The sequence below is a fragment of the Capra hircus genome, chromosome 1 (assembly GCF_001704415.2).
Source record: "Capra hircus breed San Clemente chromosome 1, ASM170441v1, whole genome shotgun sequence".
In the NCBI taxonomy this organism is placed as follows: Eukaryota; Metazoa; Chordata; class Mammalia; order Artiodactyla; family Bovidae; genus Capra; species Capra hircus.
The window spans coordinates 77,017,420-77,036,448 of NC_030808.1; the positions used below are offsets into that span (position 1 = coordinate 77,017,420).

General features: G+C 36.7%; 1 protein-coding gene across 3 annotated transcripts in view; it reads left to right on the forward strand.

The window, feature by feature from the left end:
• P3H2 (prolyl 3-hydroxylase 2) overlaps positions 1–19,029 on the forward strand; it is a 178,843-nt gene that overhangs the window by 106,661 nt on the left and 53,153 nt on the right. Inside the window, exon 1 of one of the 3 annotated variants that reach the window (XM_005675124.3) lies at positions 6,890–7,011. The exons of the other annotated variants lie outside the window; for them this stretch is intronic. The gene's annotated coding sequence lies outside the window, so the exon portion shown is untranslated. Of the gene's footprint in view, positions 1–6,889; positions 7,012–19,029 lie in introns of those variants that run through there. 3 annotated transcript variants of the gene reach the window in all.

Below are 19,029 nucleotides of genomic sequence, written 5' to 3' on the forward strand. Positions count from 1 at the left end.
TAATTTTTTAAACTTGCAAAATCTCCTAATCTTCTTTTGTCTACTGGTAAACAATATCTTCAGAACTCTGCCCGTCAGAGAACCAATGGAGAACTCAGGCACATCAATGAAATGATTGCAACACTTTGCGGGAAGCAGTATGAGGAGAATTCAGGAGTCTGTCCAGGCATGTGAGATTTGGTTATTCATGCAGACACAACAGAGGAAATGATGTCTAAGCAAACCATTAAAAATGAGTAAGAAAAAATTAGGATGCAAAGGTTTAGGAGACTTTTTTGAAAGAAGGGACATAGAAACTCAGAGAGCTGCAGAAGTTGTTTGTATATTTTTGAGATTAGTTGTTTGTCAGTTGCTTCATTTGCTATTATTTTCTCCCATTCAGAAGGCTGTCTTTTCACCTTGCTTATATTTTCCTTTGTTGTGCAGAAGCTTTTAATTTTAATTAGATCCCATTTGTTTATTTTTGCTTTTATTTCCAGAATTCTGGGAGGTGGATCATAGAGGATCCTGCTGTGATTTATGTCTGAGAGTGTTTTGCCTATGTTCTCCTCTAGGAGTTTTATAGTTTCTGGTCTTACATTTAGATCTTTAATCCATTTTGAGTTTATTTTTTTGTGGGGTGTTAGAAAGTGATCTAGTTTCATTCTTTTACAAGTGGTTGACCAGTTTTCCCAGCACCACTTGTTAAAGAGATTGTCTTTACTCCATTGTATATTCTTGCCTCCTTTGTCAAAGATAAGGTGTCCATATGTGTGTGGATTTATCTCTGGGCTTTCTATTTTGTTCCATTGATCTATATGTCTGTCTTTGTGCCAGTACCATACTGTCTTGATGACTGTGGCTTTGTAGTAGAGCCTGAAGTCAGGCAAGTTGATTCCTCCAGTTCCATTCTTCTTTCTCAAGATTGCTTTGGCTATTCGAGGTTTTTTTGTATTTCCATACAAATCTTGAAATTATTTGTTCTAGTTCTGTGAAAAATGTTGCTGGTAGCTTGATAGGGATTGCATTGAATTTGTAAATTGCTTTGGGTAGTATACTCATTTTCACTATATTGATTCTTCCGATCCATGAACATGGTATATTTCTCCATCTATTAGTGTCCTCTTTGATTTCTTTCATCAGTGTTTTATAGTTTCCTATATATAGGTCTTTAGTTTCTTTAGGTAGATATATTCCTAAGTATTTTATTCTTTTCGTTGCAATGGTGAATGGAATTGTTTCCTTAATTTCTTTTTCTACTTTCTCATTATTCGTGTATAGGAATGCAAGGGATTTCTGTGTGTTGATTTTATATCCTGCAACTTTACTATATTCATTGATTAGCTCTAGTAATTTTTTGGTGGAGTCTTTAGGGTTTTCCATGTAGAGGATCATGTCATCTGCAAACAGTGAGAACTAAATAGACATTTCTCCAAAGAAGACATACGGATGGCTAACAAACACATGAAAAGATGCTCAACATCACTCATTATTAGAGAAATGCAAATCAAAACCACAATGAGGTACCACTTCACACCAGTCAGAATGGCTGCGATCCAAAAATCTGCAAGCAATAAATGCTGGAGAGGGTGTGGAGAAAAGGGAACCCTCCTACACTGTTGGTGGGAATGCAAACTAGTACAGCCACTATGGAGAACAGTGTGGAGATTCCTTAAAAAATTGCAAATAGAACTACCTTATGACCCAGCAATCCCACTGCTGGGCATACACACCGAGGAAACCAGAATTGAAAGAGACACATGTACCCCAATGTTCATCGCAGCACTGTTTATAATAGCTAGGACATGGAAACAACCTAGATGTCCATCAGCAGATGAATGGATAAGAAAGCTGTGGTACATATACACAATGGAGTATTACTCAGCCGTTAAAAAGAATTCATTTGAATCAGTTCTGATGAGATGGATGAAACTGGAGCCGATTATACAGAGTGAAGTAAGCCAGAAAGAAAAACATCAATACAGTATACTAACACATATATATGGAATTTAGGAAGATGGCAATGACGACCCTGTATGCAAGACAGGGAAAGAGACACAGATGTGTATAATGGACTTTTGGACTCAGAGGGAGAGGGAGAGGGTGGGATGATTTGGGAGAATGACATTCTAACATGTATACTATCATGTAAGAATTGAATCGCCAGTCTATGTCTGATGCAGGATACAGCATGCTTGGAGCTGGTGCATGGGGATGACCCAGAGAGATGTTATGGGGAGGGAGGTGGGAGGGGGGTTCATGTTTGGGAACGCATGTAAGAATTAAAGACTTTAAAATTTAAAAAAATAAAAAATAAAACATTTTAAATCTTAAAAAAAAAAAAAAGAAACTCAGAGAGAAGAGTGTAAATGGAACTGAGACAAAATTCAACAGGGCCATAGTTGAGAAAGAAACAGACAATAGTGAGAAGTGAATCTCCGCAGGTAAACCAGGGCCATTTAGGCAGGAGCTTGTGAGATACTTAAGGAATATGAATTTATCCTTAGACCGGGGTGGGGTGAGGGATCCTCTGAAAATTTTGACCAGGAAGAGATAAGATCAGATTGCATTTTAGAAACATCATTCTGGCTTCAATGCAGTAAATAGATTAAGGGTAACAGGAGTTTACAAGAAGTTCCCCACACTGTGTGCCTTTTTACGTTTAAATATGATGCCCTTTATGCATATACACACAGGCATTCTGGAATGGTACAGATGTTTTAATTTATGGTACTTAAACCTCTCAGTTTGGATTATTCTGAAATGGAATTTGATCAAAACTCTTCCTCTAATATTCTATGCCTTGAATATTTTGGTCTTATCCTGAGAAATTATAAAGGAAACTCTAAGTATCCCTTTCACTTTATTCTAAGCACAAAGTTTTCCTAATGCAAAAGCTCCCAAAGGGAAGATACTTTCTTGGTATTATTTTAACTAGCTGGTAAAGTTCCTGCAAAATGCTGAAAACCCATAATGCCAGAGAACTAGACAGAGAAGGCTGCCTGGGAAATATCATCCCAATTTTGTTAAGCAGAATTTCTGAGACTCCACACTAACTCTGTTCCCACTAGAACTGGGAGTAGGAAGAGTAGGATTTAGGGATCCATTTTACTCATAGGTCTCAGCATCCTCACTTCCTGAGCAGGAAAGCACAAGGTTAATCATTGCAATTCATATGCCCTTTCTTATAAGACTTCATCTGATCACATGGGCATGAGGCAAAGATCAATGAAAATGTAACAGAATCTCTCTGCCTCACTGTCTCTAAGGAAAGGCAGGGGAGAATTCCTTTAGTGCCTTGTGGGAGTGTTTTCAAATGAAAAGAATGAACACTGCTTATTTTATTTTGGAGTAGGACCACATGTTCTTCTGAGTAGAAAGAGCAGAGATGGCAACTCCTAAATGAAAGGCTGTATTCATTTTAATAATTTGGCTGAGATTCCTTTCTGATTGAAAATTGGACTTGCCATGGAGTCTTTAAAAGGCTTTATGCTTTGAAAACCTTAAATTGGCTTTATATTAACAGAAAGTTGGTCTTTCAGTAATGGGAAATGCAGCGAATTAGCACTCTATTGGCATGCCTGACCAGTTGTAACTTTCAGAGTGTGATTGTGTGACCTGATTCCATAATAATCAGGATCCAAGGCCAAATCAAGACCTATTTGGAGGGGGAAGGGTGACCTGGCACCTGGAGCTCAGTGGATTGGTCTTAGCTGCTGATCTCACTACAGACTGTCCTAGTATACCCTAGTAACCTAGACTTACTCCTTTCCAACGGGATGGGGATGTTTCGGGAAGTGAGTTTCAAAAGATTTCAGTCACTCTATTTGCTCTTGAAGTTTCAAGTGCTCCTCTGAGTATGACAAAATATGTGATTAACTTCAAACCCACACCATGCTGGCCTCAGCCTAATTTTTAAGTATTCTCATGTATTCTAAACCGCACTGTCAACACTTGTACTCCCAATGAACTAATCCTTATGCGTGGAGAATACTTTTTGTTGGTGTCTTACCAATGATGAAATGTCCTTCCTGGTGCCTCTATTGAGATTCCATTCACCTTTCAGGGTCTGTTACAAATGCCATATTCATAATACTATCTCCATGAAGAATTAGAGTATATGTTTTGATTTCTCTTATAGTGCCACACTCAACCCTGAGTTATAGGTGTTTGTCAGATTTCCTACCCTACACGCCAGTGTGCATGCGTGCTAAATCACTTCAGCCATGTCCACCACTCTGTGACCCTATGGACTGTAGCCCATCAGGCTTCACTATCCATAGGATTCTCCAAACAAAAATACTGGAGTGGGTTGCCATGCCCTCCCCCAGGGGATCTTACTGATCCATGGATGGAACCTGCTTCTCTTAAGTCTCCTGCATTGTCAGGTGGATTCTTTACCACTAGTGCCACTTGGGAAGCCACCTGCTCCCAGATTAGCTACTAAGAAAGCAGTAATTATTTCACTTTTCCCCTTCCATCCACACCCACCCAATACCCAGCATGGGACCTCATTAAATGTTGGTCAGGTTGAAACAAACGACAAAGTAAAGTAGCCAGAACCTCAGTGTCCTTAAAAGTGTATGTGTGTTCTCAGTCACTCAGTTGTGTCCGACTCTTTGCAGCCCCATGGACTGTAGCCCTCAAGGCTCCTCTCTCCATGGAATTGTCCCTGAAAGAATTCTGGAGTAGGTTGCCATGACCTCCTAAGAAGATCTTGCCAACCCAGGGATTGAACCTGAGTCTGAGTCTCTTATATCTCCTGCATTGGCAAGTTCTTTATTACTAGTGCCACCTGGGAAACCCTTCCCTAGAAGTACAAAGCTTATATTGTCCTATGCAAATGAAGTGGGAATGTTGAACTCCATATGTGGAAGTTCATAATGACAATTTTTTCTTAGTACAAAGGAAACATGCAGCTGCTAAACTCTGCCACAAAGTAACATTTTGAGGGGAAAGAAGCCAGTGTAAACCCACAGTATGTACAAAATCAAAATCAGAAACCCGGAGTTTTTTTTTAACCACTGAGTATAATTTTATAGTTTATTTGATATGATTTTTCTAGGCTGTAGTTCAATTCAAACCAGTTCTTCATTTGAACCCAATCCTACAGTTCTCTACTGTACTCATTAGCAGCCACTTGGCAGCTTTAATTTGGCTTACTCTGGATGGCATGGAGAAAAACATTCTTTTATATGTCTTTTGGAGGGATATGTTTTAGGTGAACTTTTTATATGTCCCTGTCTAAAATGGTACATTCTTCATCTTCCTGCTGACTATGGAGGATTGACCACTTGGTGTTACATGAAATGAAGTTTACTAGAAACACCCTTAAGTTTGTAATCAGAAGACCATGCTGTAAGATCTAACACTTCTATTAGGATTCATGTGACCCTGAAAACAATTTTCCCCCCTATCTTTTAGTTATCTTAATCATGTCAATATAATAGAGGAGGAAGTCTTACACCAAATGATGTCTAAGGATCATTTCAGTCTTTGCGTTTTGTGATTCTGGGCTCACTTACATTTAAGGCCATTCTTTCATCAAAGGTAATGGAGTTTACCCAAAATGTGGGTTGCTGTATACATATCAATGAAGTAGAGTCTCAGAAAATTGATTGGTAGTCCGTTGAGTCACTGAAACAGGAAGGTGGCTTTCTGGCTTATATATTATTCTATTCATAGGAATGAACAATCACAGTAGCATGTTAAAAATTCTAAAAGTCTTCCCCTATTTAAATGTTTACCCTTTAATACAGTCTATCAGGCAATTATCTTTAAAAACTTTTTGTTTTAAATGTCTCATGACCATCCAGGAAAGTACACTCTTTAGCAAGATAAAGATTAACTACAAACTCGATTACATTTTTTCCCTGTGCTTGTGGATTGCTCTGAGTTACTTGTAATAACTGATCACGGCTTCATCCTCAAAAGTCTTTTCTTACTTTCTCTGGACATAGACTCCACGTGTGCCTCAAGTGAAGGCCTTGCCCAGTCCTCAACTGATCAGTTCTCCAGTCTAGATTCTTCACTGCTAAAGAGCTGTCTTCTTTTGCATGCCTCCAATTATACCAAACACAACCTAGTTCAAAATGAAATGATTATTTTCTTCAACCCACGATAAAATTTTGGAATCACCTAAAAGCTGATTTCTACTGCTGTTTCGATCACTTTCGAAAATTGACTGTCTTTGAAATTTTAAGAATGTTCTTAATTTTTACATTTCCTTTGACTAATGCAGTTGACAGAATTGGATTCCCCAATATTAACATGTTAAATCTTTAATTACCAACCTGATGGCATTCGAAGATGAGGGCTTTAGGAGGTAATTAGGTTTAGATGAGGTCATGAGAGTGGGGCACTCATGATAGGATTAATGTCTTTGTAAGGACAGACACCAGAAAGCTTGCTCAGTACTTGTGGGGGCAAAAGGAGAAGGTGACCATCTGCAAACCAAGAAGAGAGTTTCCACCAAAACCTGGACTTGCTTGCATTCTGATCTCAGAGATCCAGACTTCAGAAATATGAGAACATAAATATCTTTTGTTTAAGCCACCCATTCAGTGTATTTCATTACGACAGCTCAAGCCAAGACAATCAACTTGCTTCTTCTTTTTGTAAGAAAAATATTATGATGTTTCCCAGGAATTTTGCCTTTTTTCCAGTTTCTCTTTACTCCTAGATTATCCTACAAAAACCAGGCTAACTTTTCTACAAGAGGAAGGCTATCAAGTTGGTAATACAGCACCATTCTTATACTCTTTTCCCTGATGAGAAATGAAATGTATTTCTGACTTCTGATTTCCAGGTCTTCATGTAAGGAGCTTGGATGTTGCCATATCATCCTAGCAACAAGTAAAGGCTAAACAGACAGTAAAATCAACAATTATACTAGGATCCATAAAAGAGGTTGAGACTACAGAGCAAACCAACTGCTTCCAAGATGGGAAAGATGAAGAGATGAATACAGGTTGGCTTGGCTTATGAAGCAGAGACCCGTGAGCAGAAACCATTCAGGGAATCAGTGCAGAGGTAGGAAAACCTGAACTGTGGTCAACAAATTGCATTTGGCTCAGTGTGGACAATTCTGAGAGTTAAAAACTTTGGGCTGGTGGAGACAGCCATAGAGGGGCACACTCAATATTGTGAGATTTACATCTAGGAACTCAACTGGGTTATCACAGTAAGTATTAGAGAAAAATCTGCTCATGCTTCTTGCAGAGGACAAGAAACCATTCTGAAGTATACTAGAGAAACTTTGTTCTTCTTAACAAGGTTCATCTTCAGGAAAAACAAACTAACCAGTGCCTAACTTGCTTTAGTGTTATCAGAGACTAAGTGACTTGGGGGAACAGACCTGCAACTTTAATGACTTTACTTATTAGTTCTAGTTTTTTTTTTTCAAGAGGACTAGAGTCTTTGGGACTTCCTATATATAGTATCATGTCATCTGCCAATAGTGACAGTTTTACTTTTTCCTTTACAACTTGGATGCCATTTATTTCTTTTCATTTCTAATTGCTGTGTCAAGGACTTCCAATATTATCTTGAATAAAAGTGTTGAGAATGGCAATCCTTGTCTTTTTACTGATCTTAGAGGAAAAGTTTTCAGCTTTTCAGGGTTGAGTATAATGTTAGGTGTGAATTTGTCATAAATAGCCTTTACTATGTTGAGATATGTTTCCTCTATGAGTGGTTTGTTGAGAATTCCTGTCATAAATGGATGCTGAATTTTGTCAAATACTCTTTCTGCATCTGTTGAGGTAATCATATGACTTCTATTCTTCACTTTTTTAGTGTGGTGCATTGCAATGATTGACTTATGAATGTTAAATCATTCTTATATCCCTGGAATAAATCCCACTTGATCCACGGTAAATAATTCTTTTGCATGCATGGGTGCATGCCCAGTTGTGCCCAGTTCTTTCCAACCCCATGGATTATAGCCCACAAAGCTTCTCTTTCCATGGAATTTTCCAGCATACTGGAGCAGGTTGCCATTTCCTACTCCAAAAGATCTCCCTGATCCAGGGATTGAACCTGAGTCTTTTGAGTCTCTTGCATTGGCAGGCAGATTCTTTACACTGTGTCACCTGGGAAGCCCCATATAATTCTTTTAATACAGTGTTAAATTTTACTAATATTTTGTTGTGGATTTTGCATCTATATTCCCCAGGGATAGTGGACGATAATTATCTTCTTTTGTAGTCCCTTTGGTTTTGGTTTTAGGGTAATGCTGTTCTCATAAAGTAAATTTGGAAATATTTCTTTCTCTTCAATTTTTTTTTTTTTTTGAGAAGGATGAGTATTAATTCCTCTTTGTTTGTTAGAATTCACCTGTGAGGTCATCTGGAGCTGGACTTTTATTTTGGGGAACTTTTGCATTACTAGCAAATCAGTCTATTCAGATTTTTTTTATTTATTCACAATTCAGTCTTGGATGGTTGTATGATTCTACATACAGTGGAAGTTATCCATTTTCTCTAAGTTCATTTTCACATTTCTTCAATGTGTGGTAAAATGATTATCTGTAGTATTCTCTTATGATCCTTTGAGTTTCTATGGTAGTCAATGTAATTTCTCCTCTCTTATTTCAAACTTTATTTCTTTGAACTTTTCCTCTTTTTTTCTTTTCTTCTTGATGAGTCTCACTAAGGATGTGTCAATTATGCTGTATCTTTTCAAAGAAACAAATCTCAGTTTCTCTGATCTTTTTTATTTTTTAGTCTATTTCTGCTCTGATCTTTATAATATCATTTCTACTAAATTTGGGCTTTGCTTATTCTTTTTTCTAATTCCTTTAAGTATATATTTAGATTGTTTATTTGAGATTTTTCTTCTTGAGCGAGGCCTGTATCACAACAAAATTTCCTCACTGTACTGCTTTTGTTTCATCTTATGGATTTTGAACAGTTGTGCTTCCATTTTCATTTGTCTCAAGGTATTTTTTTTAATTTCCTTTTTGATTTATCCATCAGCTTATTTTGTGTTTAGTAGCATGCTGTTAAGTTTCCATGTGTTTTATTTTTTTCAATTATTTCTTGTCATTAACTTCTGATTTTATATATTTTCTATCAAAATATGAAGGACAATTTTACAAAACCAGAGCAAACCCTCCTAAAATATGTATGGAACCACAGAAAGCCCCAAAAAGCCAAAGCAATCTTGAAAAATGTACCAAACATAACACAGCCAAAGCTGGATGTATCACATGCTCAAATTTGAAACTATACTACAAAGCTATGGTAATCAAAATAGTATGGTACTGGCACAAAAACAGATATGTAGAGCAATAGGACAGAGTAAAGAGCCCAGAAATAGACCCATATAAATATAGTCACTGATCTTTGACAAAGGAGTGAAGGCAATACCATGCAGCAAAGGTAGTCTTTTAGAAAAATTATCTCCTTCCCCAAAATTAACTCAAAATTGATTATAGATCTAAATGTATAATGCACAAGTATAAAACTTCCAGAAGATAACATAAATGACTTTGGATATGGAAGTAGCTTTTTGGATACAATACCAAAGGCACCATCCATGAAAGAAATAAGTGATAAGCTGGACTTCATGCAAATTAAAAACTTCTATTCTGCAAAAGACAATGGGAAGATAATTAGAACACAAACAACAGACTAGGAAAAATATTGGCAAATGGCACATTTGACATAAAAAATTCTTACCCAAAATATGCAAAGAACTTTTAAAGCTCAAAACTAAGAAAACCAACATCCCAATTTAAAAATGAATAAAGACCTTAACAGAACCTTACCAATAAAGATATACAAATAATAAATAAGCATATGAAAAAATTTTCTACAGCATATTTCATCAGGGAATTGCAAATCAAAGGAAAAAGGAAATGCTAATATGCTTTTATTAGACCAATATTGAGAACACTCACATCAAATGCTGGCAAGAAGGTGGAGCAGTAAGAACTTTCATTCATTGCTGATGGGAATACAAAATAGTGAGGCCATGACATGGCTTGGTGGTTTCTTACAAACCTAAGCTGCTCTTACTACACCATCCAGCAATCTCATTCCTTAGGATTTCTCCAAAGGAGTTGAAAATTAGTTTTTGCACAATAACCTGCACCCAGATGTTTGTAGCAGCTTTATTGGTAATTTGCAAAACTTAGAGGAAGCTGTGACATACATTAGTAAGTTAATAACTAAAGGAACTGTGGTACATCCAGATACTAATGCCAAAAATGCTAAAGAGAAATGAGCTATGAAGTCTTGAAAAGACAGAGAAACCTCAAATGCATATTACTAAATGAAAGAAGCCAATCTGAAAAGACACACTGCTGTGATTATAATTATATAACATTCTGGGAAAGGCAAAACTTTGGTGACAATAAAAAGATCAATAGTTGCCAAGGGTTAGGGTGGGGAGGGTTGAATAGATGGAGAACAGAGGATTTTTAGGAAATAAAAATGCTCTATATGATATCCTAATGATATATACTTCTCACTACTCATTTCTCTAAATCCATAGAATGTACACTACCAAGAGTGATTGCTGTGGTCTTTGGGTGATTATGGTGTGTTGATATAGGTTCCTCAGTTGTAACAAATATACCACTATAGTTAGGGATGTTGATAATAGGAGAGGCTATGCTTGTTTGGTGGCATAGGGAATATTGGAAATCTCTGTTTTTTGTTGTTGTTTTTTTTCTTCTAAATCTTGCTCTGAACTTAAAAGAGCTACAAAATATAAAATCTTAAGAAAAAGTTTTTTGTAGTTACCTCAAATATTGTAATTGCTATTTTCCAAATTCTTTTTGAAATGAAGCAGAGGAGGTTTTTATGACTACACTCACATACATGCACACATAGATACATCTGAGTCTCTTTCTCCAAGAATAAAAAATCAAAGCACTTTAGTGTTCAAAGACTGCCAAATTCCATCCTTGTTCAACCTTGTTTTCCATTACTGTGTAACCTAGACCTTTTGCATGAGCCAGTTCAGCCAAATTACTATTCTATAAGAATATTTGAGTCATCCCTATTTCTTTCAGTTCATCCTATTCTGCATCTGAGATATCTGCATGTTTTCTATTCTTCAAGACCAAGTCTCAATCACACTTTCTCAATGACTTCTTTCCTGTACATTATAGGTTACTGTGGTTTCAAATTTCTTTCAATTTCTATAGTACAGTGTTGAGTGTAATTTACTCTCCCCTCTAATCACATAGTCTTAATTCTTGAGATTAATAATCTGTGTGTCTCCTTGTCCTCTTGAGCTGTATTTAACAAATGATTGAGGACAATATTATAAACAATTTATATCCTCAGAGAATATCTATCATAGTTCTTTCTATGGAAGAGGTGATTAGCAAACACTTGGTACATGGGCCAGATATGCATGAACCCACCTCTACTTTGAAATTACGGAATTAAAATCCCAAGTACGTGTTTGTGAATGTTTTAAGAAAAGATACAGATTCTAACCATAGTCTTGCTCCTGATTTTCTTTGCAAAAGTTTTATCCACACATTAAATGAAGCAATGGTACTATATGATTTAAGGGCCTTTCTAGTCCTGGTTATCTATGGTTAATAGAAGTTAGTTCTCAGAAGATCAATGCAGCCGCCACCAAAGTAACAGAAAATGGATGCTACCTGATGTGTTTAATAAGTAAGCAAATTCTCCATAAGCTTTAGCCTCCTCAGAAATTCAAATTGACTAGAACTTTTTTCCCGTATAGTCTATTGACAGGTATGGAGGAAATGTCTGGGTTTATAGTTAACCTGTGCATATGCAGGAATATTTAATTTACAGTATAGCCTAAGGTTATTGCTGTGGCTGAATGTTTCACAAAGTGCAGGTATGATGCCAGAGGAGCTTATGAAACATTGAAAGAACTCATCATCAAAACCACCTCTTTAGTAAGACCCTGTGGCCTGTCATGTTAAGAGTCCCTATTAGTCTGCCTGATGGGTTAAAAACCTGAAAGGACCCTCCAAGACTGGTCTTTGGAGTGACTCTCCGTTTGATTTGCAGCCATGGTGCTTTCTTCCATATGAGCTGAAATGAAGGCTTTGAAATACTTTTTGAAGTAAGTCTCTCCACCCTTATAAGAGTAAGGAACATGGCATATTTATACCAAAAACGTGCACGTGTGAAAGTGTTTGCTTTGCTTGTTTGCTTTTCTTACATTTCTCACAGTGGGCTGGTTTGGGTAGAAAGTTAAATTTTGTTTCATAAACGCAAAATGGAAGGGAGACCAAAATGAAAAGATGTTAGAAACTGTAACAACATGGAACTTCCTTAGTGGTCCAATAATTAAGATTTCACTTTCCAATGCAGAGGGTGTGGGTTCAGTCCCTGGTGGGGGAGCTAATAATCCACATGCCTCCCAGCCAAAAAACTGAAACATAAAATAGAGGCGATATTGTAACAAATTCAGCAAAAGACTTGAAAAATGGTCTACCTCAATAAAAAAAAGAGAAATTGCAATGACTGAATTTTTCTATATACTCACTAAACTCTAAAGCCCCTCCCCAAGTCATCAATTTTGGCGAGCTATCTCTAGTGCTACCCTAGTACTGTTACAATTTTTATTGAGGCAAAGCCCATTATGTTGCTTCTTTTCCCTGACGCATACTCTTCCATCTGTGGTCCACTTAGGATACCTGAGTGCTTAGGAGAGAAACAGATCATAAACGCAAACTTTGAGTCTCAGTCCTTGGTTCTCCAATTCCTTCTCACCTTCTCACGCTCCTGCGTGGTGGTCCGCTTCCCTGTACCGCAGACCCCTCCCGCCCGGCTGAGGCCGGGCGGCTCGTGGAGCGCCTCCGTGGGCCCGTCACTTTTTTATTTCACAAAACCATGTGACTACCATACAGGAAAGTTTGGAAAAGCTTTTCTATTCTCAAGAAATAAAAAATCAGTGTCAGATCTATATGAAGCTATTTCACTGCTGATTTTTAAAGGATATCATTGAAGCAGAAAGCCCAAATCTAGTTTATCTGCATTTGCAATCATTTGTCAGTCATTTGACAGATAAATTAAAAAGATTGCACCTTTGTACAGTTCAGAGTGAAAAAAAAAAGTGATCTGGCTGCTGATGGCTACAGAGACATAACTCTGGTTGTAAGCAGTTAGGCTGTTGGCTTGAGCAAAGTGATGGCTAGCTAGAACTTTTTTAATGGGTCACTAGGGATAGCCAGCATTCATCTCCATTTATCATAATGAAAACCAGGCAGAAGTTAAGCATGCGTGAACAGTTAGAACAACAAACTTTGTTTTTATACCATCGAGTTCATTAAGCGCCACTCAGTCTATGCCAGCACTATTTCCCCATGAAGCTATAGCTCATTGTTTATATTATAATGTGTTCTTGTAAATAATAGTCAACTACTTTTGTACTGGACCTAAGGTGAGGTAGGGGTTCATCTTCAACATTTTTCATTCAAGTAAAATAAAGTAAAAATAAAATTAAAAAAAAAAGAATTTCACAAGAAGAATTGAATATACACTTGATAAATGATCATTTTTATTATTTTAATTTTTATCAGTAGTATTGTAAAGTGTATTGCAAACTATACAATAGTATACAAGGGTAAATTCTTGTTAACAAGCTCATAAACAAAATGGTGCTCACATATACGGGAGTCACAAAGGAGAGTGCAGTTCTGAGCTGACAAAGAGAAATGTTAGATTTTTATTTATTTCTTTCTTTTTCAAAATCAGACATGAATAAGATTCTTTACATGTTAGCAATGACTACTGCAATAGACATGTGACACTGGCAAAACTGGAGTGGAAAATGGTGACCGCCACCTTCCAAAGACATGTTCAAAGGGGATTAAAGCTGTGTCTCCAAAAACAGTAGCAGGAAGCAAATGTCGGAAAGGTCTTGGCCCAAACTTACTTTTCGGTAACCATTAGTCATTCTCTGACACCTCAAGGGAGACTTCTGTACAATACCACAGAGGCTGAGATGCTTTCTCAGTAGTGCAGTCTTACCCTGTCCTAATGTTTAAAACCAAAAATAACAGTGGCATACCAATAAACCACACATCAATTTCATTTGATACGTGGTAAATAGGACTTGTCCACATTGCATCACTTAGACAGTCCTCTCTCCTCCCCCAGCAGCCATCCAAGTCTTGGCTGCTGTCTTGTTAGGAACTTAGACAATACACAGACAGCTTGAGAGATTTGGTCCAAATTAAGCACACACACATTTTTTGGCTAATACTTTGAGTTCCCTGTGTGTGTGTGTGTGTGTGTGCGCGTGTGTGTTCCTCAAAAAGTCAAGGACTGTTTGTTTTAAATAGTCTCAATATGAAATAACATGTTTAAAAGTTTTGCTTCTTTACTTTAGTGTTTTCCTTACCCTAAAATATGGTTTTTATTTAGATAAGAAATCTTCTAGCATGCTTAACTGATAGATTTGTTGTTCCACAGAGCTCATTTGATGGTGGCGAGTTACTATATATGTTTAACATTAAGTTGTAAACATAAGATTAAAACTGCACCAGAGTGTTTAGAAAAAAACAGAAGTCTATTAATCAGGCTCAGGACAATAAATAAGCTGTTTGGCAAAAGAAAGTGCTTTAAAACACGTATGTTTCCTTTCCAACTTACTCCTCAAGAGAAAATGTTACTCTTTAAATGTGTCATTTCTCATCTAATCCTTCCCAAACAGCATTTTGAAAGCTACAAATATTTACTCATAACCATGACTACACTTTAGACTAACATTCCAAAAATGCAAAGATAAGTTCCCTTTCTATATTAACATGAACACCTAATTTGTGAATTAATATATGTTCTTTAAAGCTAAAAAATTCTATGTGTTCTACCTTGACAAGTAGGAAAGAATTTAATTACTAGAAATTTCTTTTACTGTGGGGCATTATCTTTCGAGTAAATTATACCTTTTCTGTGTCCAAAAGAACTGAAGTTACCATGCTAAATCAATTATTTCTATAAGGAGATTTTTGAAATGGGAAAAAAAAACAAACTCAAAGAAAAGAATGAAAATATATTAGCTTCAGTTTGATATACTAGAACACCGCATAATACAGTTACTGCAAATGAGATTAAAATTTAGTTCTGACCTTCCTAGTAGTCGAGACAACAAGGACAACACGGACTATCACGTAGTTCTCAATGTCTGCTAAAATTAATTATATGAATTAGGAAAATCAAACAATTATCTGGAATAGCTGAATTATGAAAATAGCTCAATATATGGGGCTTTTTTACAAGTTAAATTAGCAACATAAAGGACGGTAACCCCGCTAGAAGTTGTGGAGTAAGAATGTCAAGTTATTCTTCATATGGCTATTTTTGGACTCTCTGAAAATCTGACTCCATTATATGGAAATGTTGGGGAATTTCCTAAGTTTGAATTTTCACTGAAAAGCCTGGTCTTTACATTTGGAACACTGTAATTTGTAGGATTTAGTTTAATTCAGTGGTTTGAACAAACTGCTTTCCATTTTTTTTTGAAAATTTGGTGGGTCTTTAACGGTCTTCTTTTAATATGTTATTCAATTATGTAAAATTTATTTATTTACTGATGTGGTTTTTTGAAGGAAAATTAACTTTGGGTTAGCAAAAATTTGAGGTAAATTTGGAGACATTAACAAGAGCTGAAACATCTATGAAAAGACTGGGTATCACTATTATTTAAAAAAAAATCTTCCTGCTTCATAAAAGAAAGATGGAAGTTTTTAGCCCATAAATTTTCAGTGTTTTCATGATATGCTATAATCTGGTGACTCCCCTTCCCTCCAGCTAGTGTGATTATACTGCTAATCAAAGCTTAAAAATTCCACTATGGCTTAGAAATGGGACATCTTCACTGTCTATTTACATGTTTGGTAAAATTCTCTTAAGTTACTACTGTGCAATCTTAAGCAAAGAGCCAAGATAAAAATATATTTTAATAGCATTGCATCAAACTGTAATGCATGGTATCGGATGAATTCCCAAAGTGAGGGTGATAAAAGTAGAGAAAGAATTCCCTTCTTTATTGAAAATGTTGCTTGAATACAAGAATTGAAATTACTTATTTCAGGCTTGATATTTTACCCTGACTGTATAAAAAGGCTCCAGAAGATGCACACTATCTTAAATATTCTGTTTCAAAAGTATACAGTGTTCTCAACGTGTTTTAATGTGTTTCAGAATCAATCCCTTTCCTTTCTTACACAAGTATTACAAGCTGTTCTAAACTCATATTCAAAATGTTTGAGCTTCATATTTATGCTAATTCAGAAGCAAAGGAATCTGTGCATCTTCCCTAAAATAAGTTTGAAAATTTTAGAATTGTTTCATTTTGGGCTGTGTGTCTGCTTTCTGAACTGAGAAACATTGCTATGTCAAGAATGGGCAAAAATGGAAAGGAGGAGAAAGGAATGGAAGAGGGATGGGTGGAAAGGGAGGAGGGAGGTGGCAAGCCTGTGCTGTCTGATTTTTATTTTGCTATGTAAAAACATTACCTCTGCTCTGCATTACTGAAATGTTCTCCTGCCTGCTACCCAAGATCTTCCTCCACGTAGCGGTCTGAATTACCATTTGAAAATATGAATTACGTATTACTTAAAATTCCTTAGTGGTTTCCTCTTGCACTTAGTTTTGCTGTTGCTCAGTCGCTCACTTGTGTCCGACTCCTTGTGCCACCATGGACTGCAGCACGCCGGGCTCCCCATCCTTCACGATCTCTAGGAGTTTGCTCAAACTCCTGTCCTTTGAGTTGATGATGCCATTTTCAAACTCTTTACCATAGCCTACAAGCTATCTGTTCTCTGACTTCTCAAGTCACTCTCCCTACTCGCCACTCTGCTTTTGAAACATGTCAAGACTTTTTCCATTTTAGGGCTCTTGCCCTTGACTTTCTTTTGCCTGAATCACTCTTCCGCCTCTTCTGCTCATGACTGGCTTTTCAGCATTTAAGTATCAGCTCAAAAATCCCATTGCAGAGTCCTTCCTTGGCGAATTCATCTAAAGGAGTCCTATCCCAACCCAGTCAGCTTGTACTGGACTGTGTTCATTCATTTCCTCATAGCACTCAATGCAATCTACACTTACTTTCATTAATGATTTATTTATTTAAAGCTTGTCCCCTTGGATGAGACCATAAGCACCTGGAAAGTGGGGTTTTGTCTATTTTGGCTGTGTAGTTATTCTCATTGACTTTCACAGTGCCTGGCATAGATTTGGTGCAAGATAAATATTTGCTGAATAAGTGAATGAGTGAAATAAAGAACTTGGTATGGCTGGAGTTCTGCGTCTATCTGTGTTTTCTTGAATAAGAGGATAGGAAATTATAAAATTTCTAGGAATTTTTCTAGAAATTTCCTGGGAAATGTTGTATAGTGGTGAATAGGAATAGAACTATAGAGCAGGGGCCAAATCCTGCAATGTCTTGAATGCCATGGAGCATAGTTTCTGAAATAACCTCGGTGGTCATTGGATAGCTATTGAAGATTTTTAAATAGTCAATGTATATTTTTGAAATACTACTTTATTATTTGCTGTGAAAAACCATTTTTGAGTCAGTAGAGTCTGATTCCAACACAATGGACATGAGTTTGAGCAAAGTTCCAGAGATAGTGAAAGACAGGGAATCCTGGTGTGCTACAGTCCACGAGGTCACAAGAATCAGACACAACTTAGCGACTGAACGACAGCAAGAGTCTGATTCACTCACTAGTGCAAAGAGTAACTTCCGAACATCAGCAGGGTGTTGATTTAATTAGTTTTTTTCCATGCAGCATGGCTGGCAGGAGAATATGTTTGCCTTAGCTCTGCATAGCCTGAGATGAAATGGCTCGGTGCTTCTCAAAGGCATTTCTTAACAGTATTTCTCATATCACGGTAGAGCAGCAAACTCCCTTAAACTTGTCATGCCATCTTGTTGAACCATCCCCCTTTCTCCAGCTGTTCTTTATTTTACAGTTTACGTTTCTAATGCATGGAATTACCCTCACATTAGAGTTACTCTCTCCTGTGGGTATATTTTAATTTGTTCTTAAAGGAAATCCAATTTGAAGCCTTTAAAGGCAGTTAGCTTCTTATTTATTTCAGTGTAATAGTGGGTAAAGTCTTCCTTAGCTGAAACCTAATACTTATAAGACCCTATAATAATCTCCATCTACAGTTCAGCTGTATATGTAGCATACACATGTTAACCTGGACTTTTCCTACTGTGTTAGGTGTGTGTATCTAATTTCTAAAACGGTCTACACAGATATCAGGCTTCCAATTAAAATAATGGCTTATTTTAAAGTCTCTGGCAGGCAATGCTAGTTTTCTGAACTGATTCACAATAATTTAAAAGCCAGCTTTATGGATTAAACTTAAGTCATGAAATCTTCTTTATATTTATATTGGAGAACATGGGATTGTGTTTAATAATGGGCTATAAATATGGAAAGCACCAAATAAGCAAAAAAGCTAACGTGGTCAAATTAGAGAGAAGGAACCAATTTGTCAGTGTTGGCTGACCATTTTCAAGAGCTATTGAATCACATTCATCAGTGATAATCAGTATTGGAAGCTCTCAGTGTGAATAATAACTTCAGAGATTTTGCTATTAAGCTTCCATCTTTTTAGTCCATTATAGCTTGTGAAGCATACTCATATGTAATATACCTTTTGATTTGTGTGTAAATACTTGCTTCTTAGAACTTGTTTTTATCTTTACTTGGACATATCAGAGACATCATCTGTTTATAAAGTAGATGGAAAGAAAGATAAACAAGTCCTGTGGTCCCTATCCTCAGAGAGCTTTACTAGGAGTAACAAGTATAGTCAGCTAAGTGCCATGTACGGCAGAGTCTGATCAGTGTCAGCAGAGGAATACAGGTACGATGATAAGCAGTGCTTGACTGTAGCTTTAGGGTGAGAAAAAATCTCTTAGGGAAGCCAGGATTTAAGCTTGTCTTCATAGGATATGTTAGATTTCAATAAGAAAAAAACAAAAAACAAAAGATCTCAAGACAGGGTGCAGTCTGAGCAAAACATGACGGTAGGAAGGTGAAAAATATATAGAACTTTATCTATGTTCATTCAATGTTAATGG